This window comes from Phyllostomus hastatus, unplaced genomic scaffold (assembly GCF_019186645.2).
Source record: "Phyllostomus hastatus isolate PE091 unplaced genomic scaffold, TTU_PhHast_1.1 phas_contig_34, whole genome shotgun sequence".
In the NCBI taxonomy this organism is placed as follows: domain Eukaryota; kingdom Metazoa; phylum Chordata; class Mammalia; order Chiroptera; family Phyllostomidae; genus Phyllostomus; species Phyllostomus hastatus.
Genome location: NW_025333857.1, coordinates 37,620,815 through 37,644,072, shown reverse-complemented (window position 1 = coordinate 37,644,072; position 23,258 = coordinate 37,620,815).

Below are 23,258 nucleotides of genomic sequence, written 5' to 3'. Positions count from 1 at the left end.
TTATATAATGATAAAGTGTTAACTCACCAAGAATGCTAAGTGTATATACACCAAAGAGGTATAAAATATGTAAAGTAAAAACTGATACAACTGAAAAGAAAAATAACAAAACACACTAATTATAAGTGGAAACTTCAATATGCCTCTCTCAACAATAGATAGAGGATCTGGACACAAAATCAGCAATGATATAAAAAAAAGTCAACAACACTATCAACTAATAAGATCTAGTTGACATGTATAGAATCCTGTATCTCAAAACAATAGAATCATAGTCTCTTCAAGTCCCCCATTGAATATACACCAAAATAGAACATATTCTGGACCTCAACAAATTAAAAAAATTGACCCTGGCTGCGTAGCTCAGTTGGCTAGAGGATTATCCCATACACCTCCATTCCTGGCCAGGGCGTATAGCTAGGTTGCAGGTCCAATCCCCAGCTGAGGACTACAGGAGGCAACAGATTGATGCTTCTTGCCCTCCCTTCCTTTCTCTCTAAATTGAGAAACATGTCCTCAGGTGAAGATTAAAGAAGAATTTAAAGAATTGGAATCACATATAGTGGATTCTTTTATCACAATGGAATCAGAGCTAAAATCAATAACAAAAACATAGGAAAATCTCCAAACATTTAGAAACTAAACACCATACTTCTAAGTAATCCATGGCTCGAAGAGGCTGTCCCAAAGGAAATTAAGAAAATATATTGAACTAAATGAAAATTAAAATTTAACATACCAAAATTTGTGGGACACAGCTAAAACAGTGCTAAGAGAAAAAAGAAGTAGTCTCAAAAAGAATATAATTTTCTCCTCAATAACCTAGACAAAATAAATAAATAAATAAATAAACCCAATTCAAACAGAAGAAAAATAATGAAGAACAGATATCAATGACATTTAAAACAGAAAAATGGAAGCAAAAAATTGATGAAACAATTGGTTCAAGTGTACTTGAAGAACAATACAAAATAAATAATTAAATAAAATAAATATAAAAAATTAAAAAATTAAATACATATTCAAAAAAAGAAAAGAAAATATCAATAAAATTTACAAGCCCCTAACAAAACAAAGAAAAGAAAAAGAAAACACAAATTACCATCAAGAATGAAACACAGGAAAGGATCCTTCATACTCTCGGCAAAATGGTGGAGGAGTGAATGGAAGCCACACTAACCTCCTCCCAGGACCAATCTAGAATTACAACTAAATTGTAGAGAATCACCTGAAGCAAACAACTAAACAATAGTGAGAGAGACTTATAACTTTTAACAGACAGAAAATCAGCTTCAGCACAACCTGACTGCACCTGCACAACAGCGTATAAGACGTGATGGGCGGAGTGAACCTCAATTAACCAGCTGGAGGGAAGGACCCACCAAAGAATGACCAAACAACAATCAAAACCCAATTATATCCAGAGAGCCAACATAAGCAGCATGGAGGGCATCCCAAGAGCATCATGTTCAGGAGATCAGGGAAACTGCACCACTGAATCACACAGGTTTCCTACCATAGAAGTGCACACCACAAACTCAGGAAGTCAAAAAAGATCAATTTAAGAAGCAGAAGCAAACAAGAAGAGTTTTACAAATAATGGGAAAATGAAGAAACAACACCCACTAGAAAGGAAAGGAGGAATCCTCAGAAGGAGTGCTAAATGAAATAGATGCAAATCAACTATCAGCTACTGAGTTCAAAACAATGGTTATAAGGAAGCTCAATAAGCTCACTGAGAATTACCATAAGCTACAGGGAAACTATGAAGAACCTACTGCAAACTATATCAGCATGAAAAAAGACATAAAAACTATCAATCAGAGCCAAGAGGAAATGAAGAATACAATTTCTGAATGAAAGAACACAGTAAAAGGAATCAAAAAGCAGACTACATGAAGCCGAGGATTGAATCAGTGAGCTAGAGAACAAGATAGAAAAAAAACTTCCAGAAAGAGTGAAAAAATGAAAAAAGACTCAAAAAAAATGAAGAGGGGATAAGGGAACTGCAGGACAACATGAAATGGAATAATATCTGTACAATAGGGGTGCCAGAAGGAGAATAAGAGAGAGCAAGGGATAGAAAACCTGTTCAAAAAAGCAATGATGAAAATCTTCCTTAAATTGATGAAAGAAAAAGTCACACAAGTCCAGTAAGAACAGAGGGTCAAAATCAAGAGGAAGCCAAAGAGGCCCACTCCAAGACACATCACAATTAAAATGGCAAAATTCAAAGACAAAGAGAGAATCTGATAGGCAGCAGGGCAAATAGGAAGTAACATATAAGGGAACCACGATAAGGCTAGCAGTTGACTTCTCAACGGAAATACAAGCCGGAAGGGAATGGCAAGAAATATTCTAAGTAATGAAAAGCAAAGGCCTGAAATGAAGACTACTCTAATCAGCAAGTCTCTCAATTAAAATGGAAGGTGAAATAAAGAGTTTACCAGACAAAAGAAGACTCAAAGAATACACCTCCACCAAACCAGCATTTCAAGATATGCTAAAGAGACTGCTTTAAGAAGAGGAAGAAAAACAGTGAGAGAGAAAAGAACAAAGGTACAAAAGAGGTAAAACAGCAATGAATAAGTTCCTGTGGATAATAACTTTAAATGTAAATGGACTAAATGCTCCAATCAAAAGACATAGGATAGCTGAATGGATGAGAAAACATGACCCACACATATGCTGCCAACAAGAGATCCACCTCAGAACAAAAGACCTACAGAGACTAAAAGAGAAGGGCTGGGGAAAAATATTCCAAGTGAAAAAAAGCCAGGACAGCAATACTTGTATCAGACAAAATAGACTTCACAACAAAGGCCCTAGACCTTGTGGCTCAATGGCAGCGCATCTGACTCCAAAACAAAGGCCATAAAAAGAGACACAGAGGACACTTCATAATACTCAAGGGGAGAATCCATCAAGAAAACATAAACATTATAAACCTATATGCACCCAACATAGGAGCACCCAAATATATAAGGAAAATCTGGGAGGACTTCAAGAAAGATATAAACAGCAACACAATTATACTAGGGGATTTTAACACCCACTGTCAAAAATGGATAGATCTTCCAAACAAAATATCAACAAGGATATTGTGGCATTGAACAATGCCCTGGACCAAATGGTCTTAACTGATATATATAGAACCTTTCATCCCAAAGAAGCAAAATATACATTCTTTTCCAATGCACAAGGAACATTTTCAAAGATAGACCACATGATAGGACACAAAACAAGCCACAACAAATTAAAAAAAAATTTAATCATATCAAGCATTTTCTTGGACCACAAGGGCTGGATAACAGAAACCAACCTCAAAGAAAGAACTCGAACACACTCAAATTTGTGAAAGTTGAATAGCATGCTATTAAACAATGAATAGGTAGCCCTGGCTGGCGTAGCTCAGTGGATTGAGCTCGGGCTGCGAACAAAAGCGTTGCAGGTTTGATTCCCAGTCAGGCCACATACCTGGGTTGCAGGCCACAGCTCCCAGCAACCGCACATTGATGTTTCTCTCTCTCTCTCTCTCTCTCTCTCTCTCTCTCTCTCTCTCTCTCTCTCTCTCTCTCTCTCTCTCTCTCTCCCTCCCTTCCCACTCTAAAAATAAATAAATAAAACCTTTAAAAAAAAGAAATAAAAAAAACAATGAATAGGTTAATAATGAGATCAAGGAAGAAATCAAAGTTTCTGGAAACAAATGAAAATGAACACACAACAGTCCAAAACATATGGGACACAGCAAAGGCAGTCCTGAGAGGGAAGTTCTTAGCAATACAGGCCTACCTAAAAAAGATAGAAACATTTCAAATAAACAACCTAACCCTACACTTACAAGAACTGGAGGAACAACAACAAACAAAGCCTAGAGCAAGTAGAAGGAAAGAAATAACCAAGATCAGAGAAAATTAAATGACATAGAGACTAAAAGAACAATTCAAAGGATTGATAAATCCACAAGCTGGGTTTTGAAAAGATAAATAAAATTGGCAAGACTTTAAGCAGATTCATCAGGAAAAAAAGAGAGGACTCAAATAAACAAAATCAGAAATGAAAGAAGAGAGATTACAACTGATACCACAGAAACACAAAGGACTCTAAGAAATTATTATGAACAACTATATGCCAAAAAATTTGAATACCTGGGTGAAATAGACAAATTTCTAGAAAAATATAATCTTCCAGAACTGAAACAAGAAGCAGAAAGCCTGAAGAGACCAGTAACAGCTGCTGAAATCGAAGCAGTAATCAAAAAACTCCCAGCACACAAAAGTCCTGGACCAGATGGTTTCACAGAATTTTACCAAACGTTTAAGTAAGAGCTAATCTCTATCCTTCATAGATTATTCCAAAAATCCAAGAAAATGGAAGACTCCCAAACTCTTTTTTTTAATTTAAATTATTTTATTGCTGTTCAATTACAGTTGTGTGTATTTTTCCCCACTCGTCCCCCCACCCCCTCCAAAACTACCTCCTTCCCTTGCTTCCATCCTCCCCTTGGTTTTGTCTATGTGTCCTTTATAGTAGTTCCTGAAAACCCTTCTCCCCACTGTCCCCTCCCTCCTCCCCTCTGGTCATTGTTAGATTATTCTTAATTTCAATGACTCTGGTTATATTTTGTTTGCTTTTGTCTTTAGTTGATTATGTTCCAGTTAAAGGTGAGATCATATGGTATTTGCCCCTCATTGCCTGGCTCATTTCACTTAGCATAATGCTCTCCAGTTCCATCCATGCTATTGCAAAGGGTATAAGCTCCTTCTTTCTCTCTGCTGCATAGAATTCCACTGTGTAAATGTACCATAGTTTTTTGATCCACTCATTTGTCCACAAACGGGCACTCAGGTTGCTTCCAGCACTAGCCATCAGAAAGATGCAAATTAAAACCACAATAACATACCACCTCACACAGGTCAGAATGGTCAACATAAACAAATCAACAAACAAGTGTTGGAGAGGATGCAGAGAAAAGGGAACCCTAGTGTATTGTTGGTGGGGGTGCAGCCACTGTGGAAAACAGTATAGAATTTCCTCAGAAAACTAAAAATGGAACTACCTTTTGATCCAGCAATTCCACTGCTGGGATTATACCCTAAGAGCACTGAAACACCAATCTAAAAAAACCTATATACCCCAATGTTCACACCAAACTCTTTTTATGAAGCCAGTGTCATCCCAATCCCAAAACCAGACAAAGACACAAGAAAGAAAGGAAACTACAGGTCAATATTGCTGATGAACATAGGCACTAAAATTCTCAACAAAATGTCAGCTAACAATATCCAGAAATACATTAAAAAGATCATACACCACAATCAATTAGGATGCATCCCAGGGATGCAAGGATGGTACGATAGTCACAAATCAAAAATGTAATACATCACATATACAAAAGGAAAGACAAAAATCCCATGATCATATCAATAGATGCAGAAAAAGCATTTGTAAGGTACAGTACCGTTTATTATAAAAAACACTCATCAAAGTGGGAGTAAAGGTAGCATTCCTCAGCATAATAAAGGCCACATATGAGAAACCTACAGCCAGTATCATACTCAATGGGCAAAAACTAAAAGTATTCCAACTGAGATCAGGAACAAGACAAGGATGTCCACTTTCACCACTTCAATATAACATTGGAAGCCCTAGCCACAGTGATCAGACAAGAAAAAAAAAAGGCATATAAATTAGAAAGGAGGAAGCAAAACTGTCATTGTCTGAATGTATCATAATAGTACATAGAAACATAAATGTACATAGAAAATCCTATAGACTCCACCAAAAACTACTTGACAAAATAGTGGGATACAAAGTCAATATTCAGAAATCAAAATCATTTTGTACACCAACAGTGAAATATCAGAAACAGAACTCAGTCAAAAAATCCCATTTGATATAGCAAAGAAAAATAAAATACCTAGGAATAAACCTAACAAAGGAGGTAAAAGACGTGACTCAGAAAACTACACAACACTGAAGAAAGAAATTAAGGAAGACGAAAACAAATGGAAGCATATACTAAGTTTATGGATTGAAAGAATTAACATCAAAATGTCCATATTACCCTAAGCAATTTATAGATTCAATACAATTCCTATTAAAATACCAATGACATATTTCACAGATATAGAACAAACATTTCAAAAATATATATGGAACCATAAATGACCCCGAATAGCTGCAACAGTTTTTAGAAAGAAGAACAAAGTAGGAGGGATCCAATACCTGACATCAAACTATATTACAAGGCCACAGTAATCAAAACAATCTGGTACTGGCATAAGAACAGACCCATAGATGTAAGTAATATTTAAAAGTATGACAACAGTAATGATAAAGTGAGGAACAGGATTAACTTTTTTTTTTAATATGGCCACAAATTCTTATGCTCTTACATCAAGAACTGCAGGTTATATCCTCTTCTATTGAGTCTGGGTGTACTTGTGATTACTTAAACCAACAGAATGTGGTAAAAGTGACAATAGGGGATATTTGAAGCTAAGTCATAAAAGGCCATGTGTGTCACTTCCACCTTACTCTCTTGTTCTTTGAGCCCTGAATCATCATATAAAAAGTCTGACTACTTCGGCCACCATGCTGGAGAGATCACAAATAGATACTCTGATCAGTAACTACAGTTAAGCCCATCTTTCATTCATCTCTGCCAAGACACCACACCGTGAGTGAAAAAGCCATCTGTTTCAGGTCACTTCAGTCATTCAAGTCATCCCAGCTGAGGTTCCAGATATCATGGAACAATGACAAGCCATCACCACTGTGTCCTTTCAAAATTACTGACTCGGAGAATCCAGGAACATAACAAATTGGTAATTATTTAATACTACTAAGTTTTAGGGTAGTTTATTACCCTAAAACTTATTATTACTGCAAAGATAATGAGAATATATAATTCAAGTCACCTAACATCCTAGAACTATCTGAGAAATAGTAAAAAAAATAATTATTATTTAGATTAGAGTCTAGTAAGTTAAGGGTGCATCTTGTACTCTTTCATCAATCTTTAACGACATTCAGAAAATACATACAGGTAAGTTGTAGATGCAAATTTCTCATCCACTCTTCATAAATTGCATTTGCTACTTAAGTTTTTGTTTTGGTTTGGAAGGTGACCCTTTAAGAAGCTTTTTGGGAGAAATCAGTGCAATATTTTAGAGAAACTGTCCATGTCATTATATGTACTACCTCTATATCTGTCATCATTACCTGACTGCATTCACTCTCTCACCATGGGAGACCATAATAAGCATGGATGACATAAGTGTTGTAGAAATCCCCAATGGCCAATACATTTTGTTTTAGATCCAATGGAAAATAAGATACTGACAAATATTGGAAAATCTCTTTCCAGTTTTAGCTCTGACAAAAAAAAATGTATTGTTGACATACTGAAACAGTTCTACCTCCATCTCAGCCACTGTTCTGCTACATGACCTGGAATAAAAAATCATTTAAAACATAAGATTTAGTTTTATAGAATTGAAAATTTGCAACTAAAAACGATAAACTTTTTCATCCCATTATACAATGTAAATTATAAAATAAAAGAGTTGCTCAAGATGATCTCTAAACCTCTCCAGATTTTAAAATTAAATAGGATAATATTTGCCTTTGCAAAGAATATAGAGATTTTAGTCCACAGACATAAAGCATTGAGAATTATAGTTAGATACTTAAACAAGAAGGGCTTTTTTCCCTTTTACCAATTACTTTTTCTCTCTTAGTCCTCTATATTCTCTCTTCCCTACCCTACAACCACAGATATGTATGAAAGCTATAATTTTCATTAAAAGACTCATGCAGACTCATAGCTGATGTTATTCAGATTTCAAAATTAAAGTGCAAAATATAATTAACCCACAAAATGGAGCCCACATAATATTTGTTTCTAGTTTCTTGTTATATGTAAGCGAATGAAAGTGTATCAATGCTGGGTAATATCTGCATAAAAGAAATTTGGTATAAGCAAGGAAAAGTACTCTTTCTTTCTACAACTCATTTTTTTCACCCAAAGAACAGCAGATATGCAGACTGAAAGGTCAGGTGGGGACTAAGAATACTGAAGAAAGAGCACAACCACTTGAATAAATTACATTCTTTGAAAATGTGCAACTCAACATATCAGAATGTTGAAGGGTCCTCCTGCCTCAGTTCCATCCAAGGTGTGAAAATAATAAGATACCAATAGTTCTGAGATTGTTGGAACTTGCATAGAAATGGAAACTACACGATGATTCTTTAACCCCTCACCTGTGCTGAGAACATAATAATTGTCAGGATATGCAAAGAGTTTTATTGGTCCTGTGATAGGTGAACTCAAGTGAGTGAATATTGAATTAGATAGAGAACAGCTTGATTTTAATCATTTATTGGGGACAAAAAAATGAGACTTTCTCATAGACCATGTGCTAGTTCATGTATAAAGTTGTGTCGGGCGGTTTTAGAAGGCTGGTTAAGAGTAATCTCAGAAGATGAAAGCCAAAGAATTTCTAAGGGCTTTGGCAGGAGCAAGCAACCAGAGAGAAGAGAGATGTGTTAATAACACAGTGATAACACACCCCAACAACTGGGAGGAGTGTGTGTCCCACTGTGTTCATGGAAGCACTCATGAGAAAAAGTTTTGCACGACTGCCTGAAGGTGTAAAGCATACTTGACTGCCTGAGAGTATCAGTCAAGTGTGACCTTTCTGTTGTCCCTCAGGTCTCCTCCCTTCTGCCACTGAAACCCAAAAGGGATCAGAAACCTCAGGAAGCAAGCTAAGGACAGAAGAGTAGAAAAATAAAGAAGCCCCAGCTGGAACTGGGGAGAAAGTAATTTTAAAGCAAGTTTGGCATTTTACTTATTACATAGACTGGATTTTCAATAACCTAAGAGCAATGAGAAAAGTTATGAGAACTTTCATCCAGGGCAGGAAAAGAACTTCTGTATTGAGTACATTTTTAAAGAGCAGTCAGTAAGAATCAAAATTAGTTGTCTCATATTCATAACCCAAGAATTCAGCTTGTTTAACCTACCAGTGCCATTAATTATCTCCAAATTTCAAGCTTTGTTGTCAAAATTATTAAAAAAATTGTCAATTCCTCCTCACTCCACTGATACAAATGTAAGCTAGATACTTTGCTATTTTATTTTTTTAGTTCTAGGTAATTTTTTATATAAATGTTATAACTAAGTTGGTATATAAGAACACTGCAAAAAGTGGAAGAAACTAGTCATAGATAACATGTATATTTAATGATTGGTGATTTCTTATTTAATAATTTTCACTAATAATTGTCAATAAATCAGTTGACAATACAATGTACATGTAATACACACACTAAGTGTTATGTTAGTCTTTGAAGATGCTATAAAATAAGTATGGATCCTTGTGCTCACAGGTCTGATCATCTATTTCTAACTTAGTACCATGCTGGTCTTACCTCATGAAGATAAGGCACTGACCACTTGGTGTCACTTCTCCAGTTGCTGTAATGGCTTTGTGTTTGGACTTGTTCTGTGGATCATCTGTTGTGCCCCTAGGACATAGCAGTCTGCACTGCACAAAGATGAGCTGAAATTAGCCAAACTCTGCAGCCAGGGGTTCAGATGGAAAGAAATCCTTCACCCATATGGGGACAGTATGCTATAGAAAAATTATAATGCAAGAAAGTCTACCCTGATTTCTCCATGGATTTTGTTTAAATTCTCTAGTGTCTTTTTTTCTCAAACCAATATAATTCTTCCTGAGAGGAAGAACCATGTATTTTGATATATTCTTATGGGAAACAAAATCTGTTTTGACTATGTATATAATATGTATTTTGTTGAAAGACTAAGGGTATTATTTTAGCTGTAGAAAAATAATTCAATTTGAGTGCTATCATTTATATAATTATTTAATGCTAGTATGTAGTTCTTCCCAGTTTGTGAATTCTATCTTCATTGCCTCCAAATAACAGAACTTGTATCAAAATACTTTCATTCTCTTTAGAATGGTCTAGAATTCACTGATTAAATGCAATGGCACCTAGTTATGATAACTGTGTTTTACATACATATAATGGAAAATGTATCTCAATTTTATATTAGTTCCACTGTTTATATTTCTAGGATCCAATGTTCTAGACTAACTACTTTTCCTCTTCTCTCCACCACAAGAAATTCATTTCATAAAAGTAGATCTACATAAAATCACATATGTAGCACATACAATGGGTATTCAACTAATGCTTGCTGAACTGTGAAGAGCACTGTATTAGTATGGAAACTCAATCCACATAGGAAAAGTGATTCACATACTACACATAGGAAGAAACAAATTCATATCTGATTCTACATTTGATTGTGACTGGCAAGTGATTCCACAGGTATCTTTATCAAGCTGATAGCTTCCTGATGTATTATTTCCTGGTGGAGGTATGAAAGAATATCCAGCATGGAATTAGTCTATAATTTACTGAGGCCATATTTTTGCTGTGAATAAAAAAACACACTCTTCTCTTTAAAACTCCTGCACACCCATGAAGTGAAGCCAGTTTGCATATGTGGAAGGCTTATTTGAAAGTACCTCACTAAGCCATACCACAGTAACAATGTGAGTCAAATTGTGTTTTACACATACATAGTGATATTACAACAGAAAACTTGCAACCTGAGATTAACTAGAATAGAAAAGTTTCTTTGGGTTTAGGTTATGGGTTTGATATGAGCATCAGTTGAGCAAATTGAAATAGCCAGGTGCATATTTTAGACACACTTCACTTGTGTCCTCCTCTACCCGGTTGGAAATTGGTTGAGTTCCTTCCAGGTAAACAGAAATTGGAGGATGCAACTTTAATGCCCACCCACCTCCCAAGTGATAAAAGGACACTCTCGAGTCATGTCAAGAAAGAAAGGGTAACAACATCACCTGCAACAAAGCAAACTCTCAAGTAAGAGCGATAAAATAAGCCACATGTTCTAAAGTAATCCACGGACAGGAAAATTATGGCCCTGCCCTATTTATACACATGGGTACAGTTTTCATACAGTCTTATGGTCTCTTATTATATATCTTTAAATCATCCAGCCAAAGTTTCTCTCTCCGCCTAATGCTGCTCTAATTTAGGATGAACAACTACTCTCATAAAGAAAAACTGCTGCTGCTGCTGTTTATTAGGCTGCAGAAAGGTCTCACTGACTAATGTCCCAGGATTAAATGAATGTGGAATAATAAGGGCTGATTTATTTGTGCTCTGCTAGGATAAAGCTGCCACTGATTTTACAAGAAACTATTCATCTGAGGCCCACTATAGCTAGTAAATTGTGGCTGTTGCTGAAATTAGTCTCCAGGCCTTCATGTAATCTACAGTGTGAAGTAGCAGTGTGGTAATAAAGCCATTGTGGGCACTTGGTTTATTTAAAAGGTCCCCCTTTTATCCCTATCTTCAGGGATTCTAAAAGTCAACCTTCTGAGATCACTTTGGAAATTTACCTGTCCCTTACCCACAAACTGCATTTCTAGCTGTGGAATTTAAAGGCAGAATTAAAAGTATATAGCCCCCAATAAATAAACCCCAGACCAGTCAAATCTCTCATCTCAGATTTTGCCTTCTGGACTAGCATTCAAGGACAGCATTTCTCAGGCTCCGGGCATGTCCATGGCGGCAATCGGGCAGGGACAAAAAGAGACTAGGCAGAGAGAATGGCTGTTACAGCTCTAAAATGTTTGTATTTCCTGCTCTTCAAGACCTCCCCCCCTCCAAATTTACTGATAGCCATTTTACACATGGTCTTGGTCAAGGCACCTCCATTAAACAAAACATTAAAACACACTAATGGAAAAGTCAGTCCAGCTAACAGAAATCAGCAAAAGGAGGTATAATTGCAGAGGCTATGATACTATGAATGCTACAGAGCACTTTGTAAAGAGTCATAACCATCCTATGTCCCCTCTAGAATACAAGCTTTTCAGAAGCAAAACTGTATTTTAGACACTGCTGTCTAACTCACTGTGGCTCACTGTAGCTATTCAATTGTTCAGCTGAAAAAACAAACAGTATATTAACTTAAGAACCAATCAAGATAACAAATGCTTCCCTGGAGAACAGTTTTCTCCACATTGTAATTAACTGTACTATCAGAAATCATTTTCAAGTTGTTTTCATTTTATCTGGGCTTACTTGTCAGATTGTTTATGGAAGCATGATACTCTGCATGCTTTATTATTAATATGATGAAAATAACAACAACAATAGTAGCTAACTCTTATAGTGCCTACCCATGGCCTGGCATTGTTCTAAGTGCTATATGCAACCCTACCTCATTGTCCATTCATAGCAGTCTTATTGGAAAGACAACATGATTGTTCTCATTTTTCAGAGAAGGAGACTGGAGCACAAAAAGTTAGCAATTGTGTCCAAGGTTTCCCGGTTTGTAAGTGGCAGAAACTGAGTTTGAATCTAGAGGGTCTGGCTCTCCAGTGCTAACTACTCAAGTGTTTTCCACTTAGGTATTCCAATTTTTTAAGCAAACCTTCCCTATAATACTGTGCAGGGAAAAAATGTAATTATTAAAGAAAGTCATAAAACTTTCATGTAGTCAAAACTGAGGAATGGACAATGAGTACTTTTTTTGAGGTTGGTATTAGGGTCAGTCTATGGCATCATAGAATGCTACAATATAAAAATGGTCTTGGAACCTCTAAGCCAAAAAATATATTAGATAAGCATACTTACTATTTGGGATTTCCATAACCCCTTCTTGAAAATGAATCCATAATTAAGATGCAATTCTAGTGTAGTCAACATTCAATTTATTAAAAATAGTTTTACTAAGTGCTACACTCATGGGTGACATAATATTTATTTCTTTTCTTTGCAGGAAGATAAACCTACCCTTTCACCCCAGCCCTTCCAACCTACCACCTCCCTGACCCCAAGCCAGTGACAGGAGAATCTTGTTTTGCCAATAATTTGGGACTGGCAGTTGGTCAGCTAAATAAAACTTTGATTCAAGCAGGAAATGTATTTTGAAATTATAACAAATGTTTTCTTCCATATTATTTTAAGTAAATAAGTGTAAATTCAGTTCTCATTTTTTTATCTTGGATCACAACCACATTTCTTGGAATAAGAAATCACAGATTGAAGGTCCTCAATGATTTTCTGGCATAAATCTTATCCATAATGTATCATCTACAATTTTTAGTTCCTGAATTTGATGAACAACTGATCATTTTGGTAACAAAGCTGAATACAGGAACTTTCTGTATTTTTATTTCTCTTCCAAAGTTTTAGTGTATTTGCTCACACCTAATGTAATAACAATGCTTTAACTACTCATATATAGATTCTTCAAAGCTTTCAACATAGCTTTTTACAGAAATAATTATCAAGCTTTTGCATGCTAACAAGTCATCATTCTGAATAATATTTAATTGAGTAACACAGAAACAGGGAACCCTCCATGTTTTGGGACCATGCTTTATTTTTTTTTGTTTTCTTTTTTATTTATTTACATTTTATTTTTATTGTTTAATATATTTTATTCATTATGCTATTACAGTTGTCCCATTTTTTCCCCTTTATTCCCTTCTGCCCTGCACCTCCCTCCCACCAGCATTCCCCCCCTTAGTTCATGTCTATGGGTTGTATATACAAGTTCTTTGGCTTCAACATTTCCTATATTACTCTTAACTTCCCCTTGTCTATTTTGTACCTACCATTTATGCTTCTTATTCCTTGTACCAGTTCCTCCATTCTCCCCAACCTCCCTGCTGATAACCCTCCATGTAATCTCCATTTCTGTGATTCTGTTCCTGTTCTAGTTGTTTGCTTAGTTTGTCTGGGGGGGGAGGGGGAGTTAGATTCAGTTGTTAATAGTTGTGAATTTGTTGTCATTTCACTGTTCTTAATTTTTATCATCTTTATTTTCTTAAATAAGTCCCTTTAACATTTCATATAATAAGGGCTTGGTGATGATGGACTCCTTTAATGTGACCTTATGTGGGAAGCACTTTATCTGCCCTTCCATTCTAAATGATAGCTTTGCTGGATAGAGTAATCTTGGATGTAGGTCCTTGCCTTTCATGACCCTGAATACTCCTTTCTAGCCCCTTCTTGTCTGAAAGATTTCTTTTGAGAAATCAGCTGACAGTCTTATGGGAACCCCTTTGTAGGTAACTGTCTCCTTTTCTCTTGCTGCTTTTAGGATTCTCTCCTTATCTTTAATCTTGGGTAATGTAATTATGATGTGCCTTGGTGTGTTCCTCCTTGGGTCCAGCTTCTTTGGGACTCTCTGAGCTTCCTGGACTTCCTGGAAGTCTATTTCCTTTGCCAGATTGGGGAAGTTCTCCTTCATTATGTTTTCAAATAAGTTTACAATTTCTTCTTCCTCTTCTCCTTCTGGCACCCCTAATTCAGATGTTGGAACATTTGAAGTTGTTCCAGAGGTTCTTAAGACTCTCCTCATTTTTTAAAATTCTTCTTTTTTCATTCTATTCTGGTCAAATGTTTATTTTTTCCTTCTACTCCAAATCATTAATTCAAGTCCCAGTTTCCTTCCCTTTACTGGTGGTTCCCTGTATTTTTTCTTTACTTCACTTTACATAGCCTTCACATTTTCCTCTATTTTGCAACCATACTCAACCATTTTTGTGAGCATCCTGATTACCAGTGTTTTGAACTCTGCATCTGATAGGTTGATTCTCTCTTCATTGCTTCATTCTATTTTTGGAGCTTTGATCTGTTCCTTCAATTGGGCTATATTTTTTTTATCTCAGAATACCTGTTACACTGTAAGGGGTGGAGCCTTAGGTATTTCCCTAGGCAGGTCAACCCACTTGGCCAAATTGCGGCACTGTATGTTGGGGAGTAATCTGAGAGGGAATAATGCTTAGCTAAGCTCTTGGCCAGCTTTTAACCATTTCCCCTGGTACCCACAAGCAAATTGGGCCCTTCTGGTGTTGATTTCTGGGTAAGTGGTTCTCTCCAATGAATTCTCCTGTGATGCTGGGAATTTCTCCCACTGCCTCAACCCCCACAGGTTTTTACAGCCAGAAGTTTTGAGGCTTTGTTTCCCCTTGCTAGAAGCCTGGGTTGCACAATCTGTCTCACTCCCTAGTTGATCCTCCTAGTTTATCCTCACACAAATGTGGGACCACCTGATCCACCAGCTACCTCCTTGCCACACATCTTCTCTGCCTCACCTGTTTCCATGCCCTGTACCAGTGAATGAATGTTTCTTCTGTAACTCTTTGGTTGTTGGACTTCCACACAGTTTGATTTTCTGGCAGCTGTGGTTATTTTTTGTTTTTAAATGTGTTGTTTTCTTCTTTTTGTTGTGTGAGGAGGCAAAGTGTATCTACCTACACCTCCATCTTGGCCAGAAGTCTGGGCCCATGATTTAGAAGTGGTTGCTATTCTTGCCATGCTCCCCTCAATGGAGCCCAGGTGACATGTACATCCTGAGGCCATTTTCCCCTTTCTAAACTATGTTCCAGGTGCAAGGCCTATAATTCCCTGGATAAATAGCATGAAAAAAACAGTCACTTCAATAATTGGTGCTGGGAAAACTGTACAGCTACATGTAAAAGCAGGACACTGGACCACAATCTCACATCACATATAAAAATTAATTCAGATAGATTAAAGACTGGAATGTAAAACCTAAAACCATAAAACTCTTAGAAAAAACATATATTCTGAGCTTTTTTACATCAGTCTTAGCAGTAATTTTTTTTTTTGGGGGGGTGGTCTGACTCCAAAGGCAAAGGCAACAAAAACAAAAGTAAACACATGAAAGTACACCAAACTGAAAAAATTCTGCACATCAAAGGAAACCATCAACAAAATAAAAAGGCAACACACTGAATGGAAATAAAGTACTTGCAAATTGTTCACCCAATAGGTGTTAATATCTCAAATGTATAAGGACCACATACAACTAAATAACAAAAAAATCAATTAAAAAATAAGCAGATGATCTGAACAGACATTTTTTTAAAAAAATAATTTATATTTTTCAAATACAGATGACATACAATATTATATTAGTTTCATATATACAACTCAGTGATTAGACATTTATATAACTTACAAAGTGATCATTCTCATAAATCTACTTCCCATCTGATACCATACGTAGTTATTACATTATTGATCATATACCCTATAATCTACTTTACTTCCTCGTGCTTTTCTGTAACCACTTATTAATCCCTTTGTCTTTTCCACCAATCCTCCCAACTTCCCTCATATCAGACAACCATCAAAATGTTCTCCATATCTATGAGTCTGTTTCTGGTCTGCATATTCATTTATTTTGTTTTTTAGTGAATAGGTATTTTTCAAAGTAAAACATAGAGATGGCCAAGAGGCATATGGAAAGATGTTCAACATACTAATCATCAGGGAAATGCTAGTCAAACCCACATTGAGATATCTCACACTTGTCAGAATGGTAATTATCAAAGAGACAAGAAATAACAAGGGTTGGCAAGGATGTGGAGAAAAGGGAACCCTCATGCACTGATGGTGAGAGTATAAACTGGTGAAGCCACTGTGGAAAACAGCATAGAAGTTCCTCAAAAAATTAAAAATGGAACTGCCATATGGGCCAGCAACACCATTTTTGAGTATCCATTTGAATAAAATTAAAACACTAATTTGAAAAGATACATTCACCCCTATGTTCGCTGCAGTATTGATTACAATAGCCAAGATATGGAAGCAACCTGAGCATCCATTGATGGATGAATAAAGAAAGAACATGTGGTGGATATACATTAGAAGGCTACTCAGCCATAAAAAATAATAAAATTTTGTTTTTTATAACAACATGGATAGACCTGGAAGATATTGCTAAGTGAAACAAGTAGACAGAAAAAGACAAATACCACATGATTTCACTTAAATATGGGATCTAAAACAAAACAAAACCAGACTCATATGAATAGATTCAGAGGACAGACAGATTGGTAGTTGCCAGAGGGGAGGTGCATCAGGAAGGGGGCTAAAAAAGTAAAAGGAATCAAGAGATATGAACTTCCAGATATAAAAGAAGTGACACATGGGGATATATGCAGCATGGGGAATACAGTCAATAATAGTGTATTAGCTTTGTATAATGATAAACAGAAACTAGACTTACTGTGGTGATCATTTCACAATGTATATGAATCCTGAACTACTATGCTATACACCTAAAACTAATATAATATTATATGTCAATTATGCTTCAATTAAAATGCATAGCATGAATAAAGGCTGGGTGTGAACAAAGTTTGTAAGCATGGATTTAACTGTTCATATATTACATAAGCCCCCTCATTGTATGAGACAGATTCAGTGTTAAAAGAGATGGTGGAAGACTATGAGGCAAGCTGAAGACAATGGTATCTCTCTATACTACCACGTTTTGCATGGAACACCAAAGATACTGAGAAATGGATATTTGTACTTGACCTTTCGGTTCATTATGAAGATTAGTTTACCAATAAAGGAGGATAGAACATTATTTTCTTTGAGTTTGTTAGCTTGAATTTACCTTTAAATATTTAGACCCAAGGGATATGGATCTCCATCTGTACTACTGTTCATGGCTCCATCAATGTTAGGGCCAGTCTTCATTCCAAGACATATAAATAGTTTGAGAAACACATAGCTGACTCAACAGGTCCACAACTCAGGTAGTGACACCAAGGATGACCAGAGCATGTACCAGTGCATCCTCCTAGCCACAGACATTTGAGAAGCTGTGGGTACCAGTATGTGCTCTGCAGATAGAATGGAGAGTATGGATAATCTAGGAAGGCAGTTTAGTTAAAGTTGCTTTAAAGAGTTTCTATTGCACTTAACCTCGCCTAGCCTCAGCCTTGGATCTGTAAAATGAGGATATCATGTTTCATAAAAGGGCTTATTTTGAAGAATAAGTAGGTCAATCTATAGAGTGCTTAAAACAAAGGCTAAGTGCATAATACATAGTAACAATGGTGGTTTTTTCTTTCTTTTTGTTCCTTTGCTAAATTATCCTAGTTAAGTATATAATACTAATAGTAATATCAAATAATTATACAGCACTCAGTAGATACTCTTATCATCCCAGCTTAATAGATTGGGAAATTTAGGCACAAAGAGAGTTAGAAAACTTGCTGGTTAATGTAGAGTCAGAATCCAAGCCTAGGCATTCTGGTTTCAGAGTCCCTGTTCTTTGGTGAGTCCTTCCTTGTGTCTTTTATCTCTCTCTTGCTTGGGTAGGGCCCTCTTTTTATTCTTTGTACCTCCTTGAACTGGTATTGTACCTTAGCTAAGCCTATTAGAAAAGCATGCTGGCTACATGAAAATGGATTACTTATATGGTACAAGTGCTTCATAAACTTTCAAGTATTACAGTATATATGGTGAAGATAAAGACATTTTCTGACCTCTTTTGATATACTAACCTTCCCTGGGTCATACAATTTATAAAAGATGACATTTAACTTCTAAGTCATTAAGACTTCAAGGATATTTCTGGCCATTGTTTCTACATACATCAGTTATTTTATGTTTACATTATGGATGAGTGTTTCCTTTTTGATTCCTAAGTGAGCAATTCTACTTCTATCAGTGGAACTTTAACTTACTCATTGAAGCTAACTTTCACATTTATGGCAAATTCTGAGTTGCTAACTATACCCACCTAAGTCAAGGTTATCAAAAAATTTATTCAGCACCCTGCTATTTCCAAAGACCTATGAGAATTACAAATAACTATATCAAATCTACTGATTCCAAGACACTATCTCATGTGCATACTCCCTAATTAGTCTTGCATTAAAACAATCATAAAGACATATTCACCCCAAATAATTGCAGTTGAAAGAAAACATCAGCATGGTTAAATAAATTTTTACTATAAATATCTAATTCACAGATATCAAATTTGTGGCCTGAGTTAAAATCAGTATAGACAGCTAGCTAGCCAATGGTGTTTCAAACTTCCTTATTTTCTCTTTTTTTTTTATCCTCACCTGAGGACATGCTTGATTTTTCTCCTCCTCTCTCTAGTTAGGGAAGGAGAGAGAGAAGAAGAGAAACATTGATGTGAGAGAGAAGTACTGATCGGTTGCCCCTCATACACACCCCAACAAGTGACCAAGCTTATAACCCAGCTATCTGCCAGAATCAAACCTGTGACCTTTCAGTTCATGGGATGATGCTCCAACCAACTGATCCACACCAGATAGAGCTGTTTCAAATTTCTTACAAACATTTAAAACAAGCACAATTTACACAAAAGCTCAGATTTTTAATTTCTCTTGAAAACAGGAAAATCTGTTCACCCACCCCAGATTTGTACATGGCAACCATCAGCAGGAGTGGAGCAGCCACTTGAATTCTCCAGTTCCCCACAGCCACCATCATTCTGTACTATCTTATGTCTTCTGGTTTAGTTATTTCTCTACCTGGACTCAGCAGACAGTGGAGTATAAAACTCCTAATCCTGAGGCTATGTGTAGAATAAATATAAAAATAGTTTGATGTGTCAGAAAACTCTTTATCAACTATGGATGATGAAGCTAGCCAAGATTTACTGATGATCAAATGATATGAGTTAAAGTTAAATTCAATTATACCAACCTCACTGTCCTTATCCTAAGTCACAAGATTTTCTACAAAATCATAACAAAAAGTTATATTAATCTCACTAGATCTGTTATTTACATTAAATTGATTGTTTTAATACAGCTTATTCCTATGGAGTTCCCCAGCCCATTATTCTATTTTTCCAATTCAGTAAAGTAAGATGATGTACGAGTATTTTCAGAATTTCCCAGAGCTGCTGGGATGAACATACTCTTCCTTACATGACCCTACTCATTCGAATGAGTTACTTCCACCATTATTTCAGTGCTTAAAACAGATTTTACGCAGTTGAATAAAACTCAGGCAAATTTGTCATGATAGCAGCATGCCATTACCAAAGCATATTTGCATTATAAATTATTTAAGCAACTACAAAATCTGAATAAATGGGAGTTGTGACTTTTTAATAGAAATGTAGAGCAAAAGACTAAAACATGGTATTTTATTCTATAATCATTAATCACATTCATAAATCAATTAATAATATGTATTCTTACAGTTACTGTGTTCCAGCCCTTGCTCTAAAATAGAAAAATGTCTTGGATGGTAATATTCTGACAAACTTTAACCCATAGAATAAACTCCTTTTATAAATACATTATGAGATTGCTCTGTAGCTTAGGCAGGGTGGCCCAGGGCAAAACACAGGTTGGGGCTTACCTTGGCCTACACACTCAGAAAATCCCAGGGCCTGCACAACCTGTAGACAACTACAGACCACATCAGAGCACCACAACCCAGCCCTTGCACAGCTGATCCTCCACAGAGGGAAGAGGGTGATGGTCAGTGGTCACAGCCAGTCGTTGCTGCTGACTAGCCTGGGTAAATCCCTCCCATTGACCTAACAATAGCAACCAAGGCTCAATTACAAGAGGAGGGTGTACTCAGACCACACAAAGGGCACACCTTCAATACCCAGCTTAGATGATAGGGGAGACAGTGCCACTGAACCCTACAGGACACCTACTACATTAGGCCAGGCTACCAAGACACAGAATCAAAGCAGCTCCACCTAGAAACAAAATGGGAGGCTCTATCTAGAAACAAACACAAGGAGGCTGCCAAAATGGGGAGACAAAGAAAAATGGCACAAATGAAAGAACAAATCAAAACTCCAGAAAAAGAGCTAAATGAAATGAAGATAAACAGTCTATCAAATGCAGAGCTCCAAACATGGGTTATAAGCATGCTCAAGGACCTTAGTGAGGACCTCAGCAGCATTAAAAAGATCCAGTCAGAAACAAAGATTACACTAACTGAAATAAAGAAAAATTTAAAGCAAAACAACAGTAGAGTGGATGAAGCTGAAAATCAAATCAACAATTTGGAACATAAGGAAGCAAAAAACAACCAATCAGAACAGCAAGAAGAAAAAAGAATCCAAGAAAATGAGGATAGTGTAAGCAGCCTCTGGGACAACTTTAAGTAGTCCAACATTTGCATCATAGGGGTGCCAGAAAAAGCAGAGAAAGAGCAAGAAATTGGAGATCTATTTGAAAGAGTAATGAAAGAAAACTTCCTTGATTTGGTGAAGGAAATAGACGTGCAAGTCCAGAAGCACAGAGAGTCCCAAACAAGATGGATGCAAAGAGGACTACTCCAAGGCACATCATAAATAAAATGCCAAAGGTTAAAGATAGAGAATTTTAAAAGCAGCAAGAGAAAAGAAGTTAGTTACCTACAGGGGAGTTTCCATAAGATTGTCAGTTGATTTCTCAAAAGAAACATTGCAGGCTAGAAGGGATTGGCAAGAAATAGTCAAAGTGATGAAAAACAGGGACCTACAGCCAAGATTGTTCTACCCAGCAAAGCTATCATTTAGAATTGTAGGGCAGATAAAGAGCTTTCCAGACAAGAGAAAACTAAAGGAGTTCATCATCACCAAACCATTATTATATAAAATGTTAAAGGGCCTTCTTTTAGAAAAAGATCCAAACTATGAACAATAAAATGGCAAAAGATACATATCTATCAACAATTGAATCTAAAAAATAAACTAAGCAAACAAGAAGAACAGAGACAGAATCATGGATATGGAGAATGTAGCAAAACATGAAGAGTATTTTGATGGTTGCCAGATGGGATGGGATGTGGGAGAATGGGTAAAGAGGTGAAGGGATTAAAAAGTACAAATAGGTAGTCACAGAATAGCCATGAGGATATAAAGTACAGTATAGGAAATGGAGTAGCCAAAGAACTTATATGCATGACCCATGGACATGAACAATGTTGGGGGATTGCCTGAGGGAGTGTGGGGTGCTGAGTGAAGTAGACCAAAGGAAAAAAATTAGGACAACTCTAATAATATAATCAATAAAGTATAATTTAAAAAGTTATTTCAATACATGTTATAATATATGGCATTGTATTTTGACATGCCATGTAAAATAATGCAAGTACAAAAAGAAAAAAATGAGACAAAATTCTATGAGAAAGCATTTAAATATTTTTAATTCTCTAAACAGCCTTCTTTTTTGTCAAGAAACAAACTTGCAGCATTCTTTTTTCACTAAATTATTTAGACGGACCACTTAATTATGATCATGAATTCTGCTTGAATCTTGCTGGAACACTGAGCAAAATATATGCTCCTGATATATGCTGTTAGTCTCTAAGATGCCCAAACAACACATGTACTCAGTTCTCTGACTCAGTTGGTTTCATTGAAGCAGCTGTCAATAGAGCCCAGCCTGATCTTCTATGGAAAGACTAAGATGACTGGCTGAATTTTCCATCATTTGACCAAGGAAACAGAGGGGCGGGCAGTGGGTATTAGGTCTATTTTACCCATCAGGAAGTGAGTATGGCAAGGGAAGTTTAGAAAAACAGCCCACTACTTTTTACTACATTTCGAGACACTAAATAAACCATCAAATGACCAAGTGGAAAAGTAAAACACTCCAGTTTCCCCCTAAAAATGCCTGCTGTCTCTCAACCTTGTCCCAGCCACAGATGATTTTATCTCTTTACTCTGCATACCTACCCACCCCACAGGGCATCAGCTCCTTAGAAAAGGTCCATCTGTTTGAGAATGTGCCAGCGTCACATTTTCTAAAAATGCAGACCTTTACTCTAGGCTTATATTCAACTATGAAGTGGAACCAAATGAAGAAAATAGGGCTGTGCAAAGGCCTTTTGGGCTTATTTTCATACCTAAATATGCTTCCAGAATCCATCTCATAAAACACAAGGCCACTAAGTCCTGGAAGTCTTCTTACTGCATTTTAGAATGTCAATCACACAGTTTGGTTTTGTGTTATGCAAATAACTTGCCTGGATGGATAGATCTGATGATTTAAGAAAGAATATTCATTAAAAGTAATCAAGTCCTAGGTACAACCTGGAATGAAAAAATTCTTGTGTTCACTGTTGCCTGATGAATTTAGGAATGTAAAAACATTTAAATGTATAAATGCAGCCCTAAGTCTCACAATCATTGGACCAGCCTCCCTCATGCCTTTCAATATATGAGAAAATGAAATGGTAAAGAAGAGATAAAAATCAATGAAAGCACGATTGTAAAAATAAAACTAATCCCAAAAAGAGGAAAGTTGTTAGGTCTACCGTCTAAACTGCTATAATAAAGAACACCTCCCAGAACACAATGACTTAATCAATATAGAAGGCTTATTTCTTTCTCATACAGC